Consider the following 9332-nt stretch of genomic DNA (forward strand, 5'->3'; position numbering starts at 1 on the left):
TGTGCAGATGTGTGTTGATATACACATAGAGGGCACAGAATTAGTTGAATATGATATCTAAATATGATATCTAAAAATAAAATTAAGAAGTGGTAGAGTAATATATTGGGAGAAGGAGAATGGGAGAGATAGATTAGGGTAAATTATCTCACAAAAAAGAGGCAAGAAAAAATTATTTCAACGGAGGGGAATAGCAGGAAGGCAAAAGGGAATGAAATAAACTTAAACTCATTGAATTTGGCTTAAGGAGGGAATAACAGAGACACTCAATTTGTTTATCTTACCCTATAGGAACGTAGGGAGAAGGGGATAAGAGTGGGGGAAGGCAGACTGGGGGAGAGGGTAGTTAAAAGCAAACACTTTTGAAAAAGGATGGGGTCAAAGGAGACAATAGAATAAGTGAGGGGTGGGATAGGATGAAGGGAAATATAGTTAGTCTTTCACAATATACCTACAATGGAAATGTTTTGCATAACTACACATGTACAACCTATACTGACTTGCTTATCTTCCCAGTGAGGGTAGGTGAGGAGAGAAGAAGGAAAAAAAAACCTGGAATGCAAAGCTTTAAAGACAAATGTGTATTTTAAAAAAAAGATATTCAGGCACTAGGTTATAGAAATCCAAGTCTCCTTAATAGAAAGTTAGGGAGGTGATGGGGGAGGATATGAGAGAACAGAATGGGGGAAGGGGTACTCAGTAGGCTTGCTATTTTTGGGGGGTAGGGGAAAGACAGGGAGAAAAAAACTGCAACTCAAAATCTTGTGGAAATGAATGTTGGAAACTAAAAATAATTAACTAAATGTAAATTTAAAAATAATTAAAAGCATTACTTTAATGATGAGTTAATTGCTTTGCTTTAAGACTTTTCTGTGATGTCAATTACAAAAATTTTATTTCTGATTTGAAAACTTCATAAACATTTTCCACGTTTTCTTCCTTATGAAATTTTAAATATTTTTAAGTCTTATACATTCAAGATCATTATGAAGTTTTTTGTTGATTCTTATCTTTTCTTCCTCTAAAATGTTGGTGATACATATAGCTTCATTTACATTATTCTCAGTAACTTTAAGTTTTCTCTAAAGAATAAATAATTATTGCATCTGTTCATTCTTTTGTAGCTGAAGTTCATTTAGATGGACACTCTTGTGTTCCATTGATTTTACTTCAGTTTTCAAAATATTTTCCTTTTTCTCTAAATCAGATATTTCAGTTTTGACTTTTTATTTAAACAAAAGTTCTCTTTTATTTATTAATCCATACTTGTTATTGAATTCTGTAATCTCCTTGGTAAATCTTTCTTACTCTTCTTTTTTTTTCTTTATATTCTCAAAGATTTGGAAAATTCTACTCTTTTCCTTTTAAATTTCTGCATGCTATGTGCTAAGCCATATTCAAGTGTTTTCAAAAGCTCAGGGAGGAAGCCTTTTTCAGAAAACTGATGAGACTTCCAGGTTGTGGTTATAGTTTATCCTTCATTCTAGAATAGGACAACAACATCAGGGAAAGGATGACATAACTTGCAATTGAATTTGAGGGAGGGTGGGCTGTGCAAGGTCACCAGCCTTATTTACTCCTCCAGAGTCACCTCAGTCTAGTCTAATTGACTTTTATTTGTTTATTAAAATAGGGCTCAGCTTCCAGGGTGGAGCACACACTGTCCCAAGTTTCAAAGGTTTTGTGTAGATGTATGCAGAAATATTGCTAAGCTTCTGTAAACTTTTAGTTCTTCCTATTTGAAAGTACTCCAAGGAGAGGCATTTAGTGACCAGAAGCACTCTTTTACGTCCTGAAACTCTGAGGAGTGCCCCCATCCACGACTGTCACAAACTCAGCTATGCTAGTGTTCCTCTTCCCCCAGGGATTGACACCCAGGACTCTAACCAGCATCCAAATATGGGCAAAGCAACAGAGTCCTGCCTCATGGCGACCAAACAAGAGCCCTGTGATCTCCTCCTGAACAATTGTTGACCCCCTCACCATTGATGGGCTATGGACTCTGTAAGGAGTCGCTGTAGACTCTTCTGATTCAGTAATCCCCAAGGCCTGCTCCTGGTTTTCTGGGATTATTTATGTGCTGGCAGGTCCTGAGTTTGACTGTGCTCCACTCTCACCAACTGAGAAATTCCTACTTATCTAAGTTGTCTGGCATCTATGGACTGAGAGATCTGGAAATCACCACTGTGGCCAATGATTCAGTCAACCCAGTAGAACCTTGTGGGTTCTGCTGCTTTAGATTTTGTTTAGAGTGATTTTACAGGTATTTGTAGGGGTTTGGAGGATAGCTCAGGGTCTCTGCCTTTTCTCAGTCATCTTGGCTCTGCTTCATAAGTACTTTTTTCTTAAAGTGACTTTATGGTCCTATGCCCATGAGAACCTGCTATTATAGTCCCCAAATGATGGTTGGTAATAGAACCATTCCCCAAATTTGGCCTTTCTTTAGGAGTGCTAATTTTGTTTTACTTATTTTTACTTTGTTTCTGATTATTTTATTTATATTAGCTACAGAAATCCTTCCCACATCCAGGAGGTTAGGAACAAGGCAACCCACAACCCCATCTGGAAAATCCATGTAAAAAATTTTGGACCTCTCTTTGTCCCAGAGAAGAAGTCTAAATTTTTATGCTATTAAAATATTAACTATATTAATGTTATAAATAATTGTGCACATATTTCATGTATTTATGAGTTTCCAAATATTTTTGTTTTTCAAATTAATTTATTTTTTGTTTTCAGCATTCACTTCCACAAGTTTCATATTTTCTCTGCCTCCTTGCCCTTACCCCTCCCCAGGATGGCATGTAACTTGATATAGGCTCTACATATACATTCCTATTAAACATATTTTCACATTAGTTATGTTGTATAGTAGAATTAGAATGAATGGGACAAAACATGAGTAAGAAAAAAACAAAAATTAACAATCAAATAGTCTGCTTCACTCTATATTCAGACTAATTGTATTATTAAATTTAGTAGAGGCTTTTTAATACCTCTGATTCACATGGCTTTCAACTGAATAAGTATGAGGTATCAGCAAAATGCATCCATTGTGCTAGGCCACAATTGCAAAAGTATTTGTCCAATCTTATTTTGTAGTCACACCACCACTCAATATGATCCATGCCCATTGAACAGGAGTTGGAACAGATGAAGACCTTTTCTGTCCATTACCCTGGTTTCCCTTACTTTTACAATATGTCATGTACCTTGTAGATTAGTCAGTAAGGAGGAATCAGCTAGATATAATGGTAGTGCTAATAAGATAGTTTAAAAAATGTCAATATGCAGTTTTTCATGCTTCTTTCCTTGCAGATGGACACAGTAGTGACTCCTAACAATGACACTTGTCACGAACCAGAGAACAACTGGACTAGTGGAATAGTAGAGAGGCTAATAATTGGGGCTGGCATCTTAGCCTCCAGTAAGTTGACAATCTCTTTATTAAAAGCACTAACACCTGACAGACCAAGATGGGAGTGATTGCACCCTTTCCCTGTAACAACTGAAGCAAACTATGTTCTACTATCTTCCTCAGGGCAACATCTTATAATACAAAACATACAATAGGTAACTCTGGTTGAACAGTAAGGACAAAACCTTAAATATACATACATATATATATTTGCTAGCAACTGTAAAGCCAAGCACAAGCAGCTTTCCAGAGGACTGCTGCTGTGAACAGTTCTCAACATTCTAATAACATAGTATAGCAAACTTGCTATATATTCAATAAAAATCAGAGCAAAACATTCACAGAAAAACAAAATACAGCATTCACTATGACACAGCTCAACGACTTATCACTAATATGGCCACATAATTTTCATCAAAATTGTCACATAGTTTTCATCAAAGTACAATCATTTAGTTACTCAATCATTCAATCATCATTATGCAGACTTGCCTCCTGAAGGGACACAAAGTAAAAAAGTCAAAGTTCTCCACCCATGGGATGCAATCAAATTACAACTTCAATGGTCACTACGCAGTACACTCTTATGGGGTAGTGGAAAGTACAAAAACCATCCACCCCCAGGTCACAAGTAAATTAAAATTTCATCAGTCTCTACTCACTACTCTATTTCAAAAGTCACTAGTCAGACAATTTCATCAGTCACTACTAAGTACCCACAAAGAAGTCTTCGAATTTTGACTTGTGGCTGGCTTTCAGCTTTAATGGGTCTTCTTCTATGATCCCAACTCCAGACCGAATTTAACTAACTGCCACCTGATTACAAAGGCACACAGTTCCCAGATCCTTGTCCAGGTCTCCATGCAGTTCCCACTCCATATTGAAAATCACATTGTCCAGTACACCTCAAATCTCTAAGTCTCTCATACTGGGAAGACAAAACTTAACAAAGCCACAATACAATTCATACATATTAAAAAAGTCACAATATTTGTACAAAGTACTGGCAGCACAGTCATGCTTCCTCAGTTTCTTCAGCTCCTGCTGGCCCTCAAAATTCCTCAGAAGTCCTCTGACTTGAGGAGGTGGCTCAAGGGCAAAGTGAATAAAGCACTGGCTTTGGAGTTAGGAGTACCTGAGTTAAAATCTGGCCTCAGTCGCTTAAAAAAAACTAATCATGTGACCTTGGGCAAGTCACTTAACCCCAATTGCCCCTTGAAAAGCAAAAAAAAAAAAAGGTAAAGGCCGGTTGACGTTCAAAAAACCTCAGCAAATCTGGCTGACCCTTGGAAGTCTTCAGCACCGTAAGCTCCATTCTCAATATCAAAATCACTTTTTCCAGCCTCTATGTGGCTTGCTCCAAGAAATTCCTACTCAGTTCTCAATTCTCATTCCTCTTCTCAGTTCTTCTCAATTCTCATTTCAGTCTTCAGTCAGCAGCAGCTGTCCTCCCTCCAAAATGGTTATTCCAAAAATTTCTGCCTGTCCAGCTTGTGCTCTTCCTTAAACATGGTATATCTCCTCCCTTTTCAGCCCTTTCCTGTTACATCAGCAACAGGGGATCATACCTTCTGTTTCGTTAATAGAGGCTGAATTTGAATCTAGGTGGTCAGTACCTCTTTGCTTGGCAACACAAAGGAAACTTCAAGTTTTATTACTATTACAGCAACTAAGGTCCAATAACAGAGTACCAGTAAACTTTCAAATATAGTACAGTTAATCCTCAACATTTGTATATTTAACTTTCACAATTTCAAGCTTTCATATACATTTTTCATTTTGTAATATTTAATTTTTCCCAAGTCATATGTCAAGAAATTTAAGTGCTTACTTTTACAAGATAATGAGTTCCAAATGTTTCTTTTTCACTCCCCTCCCCTCTTCTGATAATGGTAGGCACTTTGATAAATTTTATGCATGTGCTATAATGAAAAACAATATTTACATATTATTGACAGTGGTGAAAGAAGAAACAGATTAAAAATTAAACAGAAGAAAAAATAAATACTCCAATCTTCATTCAGAGTATTCAGTTATTTATATGGATAATGATAGCATTTTCCTTGAGGAGTATTTTGTACTTTTCTTGGATCATTGTGAAGCTGAGAACAATTCAGTCATTCTTAGCTGAACATATAATGTTACTGATACTGTTTGTCATTTCTTATCACACAGAAATATCCCATTATATTCATATACCACAACTTGCTTAATTATTCCCCAATTGACAGGCAAGACATCAAGTTCCAATATTTTGTCACCATAAAAAGGACTATTGTAATTTTTTCCCCCATATATATGTCCTTTTCCTTTTTTATTACCTCTTTGGGATATAGAACTAGAATCGGTATTGCTCGATGAAAGGATATGCAGTTTGGTTGCCCTTTAGGGTATAGCTCACAACTCCAATGAATTAGTGTTCCAAATATCCCATATCCTCTTAAACATTTATCCTTTTCTTTTTTGTCATATTAGTGAATCTTATAGGCTAATATCTCAGAGTAGTTTTAATTTGCATTTCTCCAGTCAAAAGTGATTTAAAGGACTTCTTCATATTCTTATAGATAATTTTGATTTCTTCTTCTGAAAACTGGTTGCTCCAGATTTCCAATTTGGTGCTTGATTGGTGAATTTGAGCCCTTATCAATTGTGGAATGACTTGCATTCTCATAAATTTGTCCCAGTTCTCTATATATTTGATAAATAAGGCTTTTTTCAGAGACCATACAAATTGTTTCCCATCTTTCTTCTTTCCTTCTAATCTAGGTTGTATTGGTTTTGCTTGTATAAAAGCTTTTAAATTTAGTATAATCAAAATTATCTATTTATGTTTTGTAATGATCTCTATCTGTTGTTCTGTCATGAATTCTTTCCTTACCCAAAGATCTGACATGTAGGCTACACTTTGCTCTTCTAATTTGCTTATTGTGTCACCCTTTATGTCTATATCATGCAACCATTTTTACCTTACATTGGTATACAGTGTGAGTTGATGCTCCATATCAGTTTGTCTCTGACTCGTTTCCAGTTTTTACAGCATATTTTTTTTGTCCAACAGTTCTTATTGGAAAGTCTGGGGTCTTTGTATTTATCACACAATATGTTACAATAGCTGTTGATGACTTTTTTTCTCTACCTAATGTATTCCACTTATCCACCCTTAAATTTATTTCCCAGTATTAGATAGCTTTGGTGTACTTTATAACATGAGATATGCTATTTTTGTGCCACTTTTTGTTTTTTTTTTCATTAATTTCTTTGTTGTTCTTGAGTTTTATTCTTCCAGGTGAATTCTATTGTTATTTTTTCCTACTTCTATCAAGTAATTTTGGGTAGTCTGATTGGTGTGCTATTGAATATTCAATTACTATAAACAGAATTGTCATTTTGATTATATTTGCTTTGTCTACCCATGTGCAACTGATATTTCCTCATTGTTTAAATGTAACTTTATTTTTTGAGAAAAATATTTTTCAATTATGTTTACATAGTTACTCATATCATATTGGAAAGTAGTATTTTACATTGTTTCCAGTTATTTTAAATGAAATTTATCTTTCTCTTGCTGCTAGGCTTTATTGCTCACATAGAGAAAGGCTGATGGTTTATATTTTTATCTGATATTCTATGGTTCTCAAAGTATACCATCATATCATCTGCCAAGAGTGATAGCTTTGTTTGTGATTGCTCTTTCTAATTACTTCAATTTATTTTTCTTCTCTTATTTCTATAGCTAATATTCCTAGTGCTATGTTGAATAATGGTACTGATATTATTGTTTTGCTTTGTCTATATCAGGATTGCTACCTTTTCCTTCTTTATTTAACTTCAGCTAAACTCTGGTCTTTTCAGTAAGAATACTTGAAATCCTCTCTTTTGCTAAATGTTCACTTTTCCCCTGAAGTATCATACTTACTCTAGCTAGGTAGGTGATTCTTGGTTTTAATCCCAGTTCCTTTGGCCTCTGGAATATCATAATCTAAATCCTTTGATCCCTTAATGTAGAATCTGCTAGGCCTTGTGGTATTCTGATTGGATTTCCACAATAAATGGATTGTTTCTTTCTCTGCTTGCCATATATTCTGCATGACCTGGGAACTCTGGAATATGACCGCAATATTCCCAGGACCTTTCCTTTTGGGAGCTCTTTCAAGAGATGATCACTGAATTCCTTCAATTACTATTTCCCCCTCTAGTTCTAGAATATCAAGGAAGAAAATTTCTTGAAAGATGATGTCTAGTCTCTTTTCTTTATCATAGCTTTCAGGTAGTTCAATAATTTTAAAATTCTCTCTCCTGGATCTATTTTCAACATTAGTTGATTTTCCAATTAGATATTTCCCATTGTCCTCCATTTTTTCAAATCTTTGTTTCTGTTTTTTTAATATCTTGATTTCCCATAAAGGTGTTAGCTTCCATTTGATCCATTCTAATTTTGAAGGAATTACATACTTCAGGGAACATTTGGACCTCCCTTTCCATTTTGTCAGTTCTGATTTTTAAAGCATTCTTCTCATCATTTTCTTTTTGGACCTCTTTTGCCATTTCAGTTAGTTTGGTTTTTAAGGTGTTATTTTATTTAGTATTTTTTGGGTCTCCTTTGGCAAGCTGTTGACTCATTTTTCATGAATTTCTTGCATCACTCTCATTTCATTTCCCAATTTCTACTCTACTTCTCTTACTTGATTTTCAAAATCCTTTTTGAGCTCTTCCATGGCCTGCAACCAATATTTATTTTTCTAGCCTTTTGATTTAAGAGTTTAGACTTTGTTGTCTTCTGGTTGTCCGTTTTGATCTTCTTTGTCACCACTATAGCCTGACTTTTTAATGCTATTTTTTAATCTTCTCAGACAAGTACTTGGCTTTCTAACTCTTTGTCAAGTTAGGACTTTGCTTCCAGTGGGGATGGGTGTAGGAGTAGATGTACTGTTCCAGGCTTCAAGGGTTTTGTATCAGCAGGTTGATCTACTACTGTCTGCAGGTGCAGAGCTCCAAAAGCAGCCACCACTACACTGCTGGTGCTGCTTCTGCTTCCACTGTTGCCACCACCTCCATTATGGGATGAGACCAGATTGCCCTCTTTTCCCAACAGGTCCCACAGAATTTCCCAACTCACCTTCTGTGCTGTCCTCAATATTTATGGGTTGAGAAGTGTAGGAGCCACCACAGCTGCCAGTGAATTGGATGCCTGAGGCCTGCTCCTTCCCCATCTATGCCAATGTGGCCCATATTGGGACTGCACAACATCTGTACTTTTTTCCATATGTTGAATTTTATTCTCTAATGAGTTGTTAAAAACGCTGAACAATAATGGATTTTTGCATCCGTTTTTCCATTTGGCTATTTCTACATTTTAAGCAGTTGTCCAAGCTGCTCACTCTTTTTTTCATAAATAATTCCTTAAAAAGGAATTAAAAAAAGAAAAATTGACAGTCAGACTTGCATAGGAGTTAGCAGCTTCTACCACAAAGGATTAAACAGCTTGGAATATGATATTCTGGAAGACAAAGGAGCTTGGATTATAAATGAGAAACAGCGACCCAGTAAAATAGAGCATAATCTTTCAGAGAAAAAAAGATGGAAATTCAATGAAATAAGGAATTTTCAAAATTTCCAGATGAAAAGACCAGAACTGAACAGAAAATTCTTCTTCCAAATACAAGACTCAAAGAATCATAAAAAGGTAAACAGGGAAAGAAAAAAAAAACTGCTATAAAAAGGTTAAACTTTTAAAATCACCATATGGGAAGGTAATAGTTATAATGTTTAAGAAGGGTATCTTTGTTAAGGCATTTAGAAGTGGTATACATAGGTATTGGTAGAATTTGAATTTGATATGAAAAAATATTCATTAAGGGTGAATAAAAGGATTGTACTGGAAGAAGAGAAAAGAAGGAGGCTGAAAAGGGTAAAT

At 35.4% G+C, this 9332-nt stretch overlaps 1 pseudogene; it reads right to left on the reverse strand.

The window, feature by feature from the left end:
* Positions 1–834: 834 nt before the first annotated feature.
* Positions 835–8473, reverse strand: LOC138165565 (coiled-coil domain-containing protein 172-like; annotated as a pseudogene).
* Between the last annotated feature and the right edge of the window lie 859 nt (positions 8474–9332).

Source organism: Petaurus breviceps, unplaced genomic scaffold (genome assembly GCF_028583685.1).
Source record: "Petaurus breviceps papuanus isolate PSGF00001 unplaced genomic scaffold, PetGlider_PUasm1.0 213, whole genome shotgun sequence".
Taxonomy (NCBI): Eukaryota; Metazoa; Chordata; class Mammalia; order Diprotodontia; family Petauridae; genus Petaurus; species Petaurus breviceps.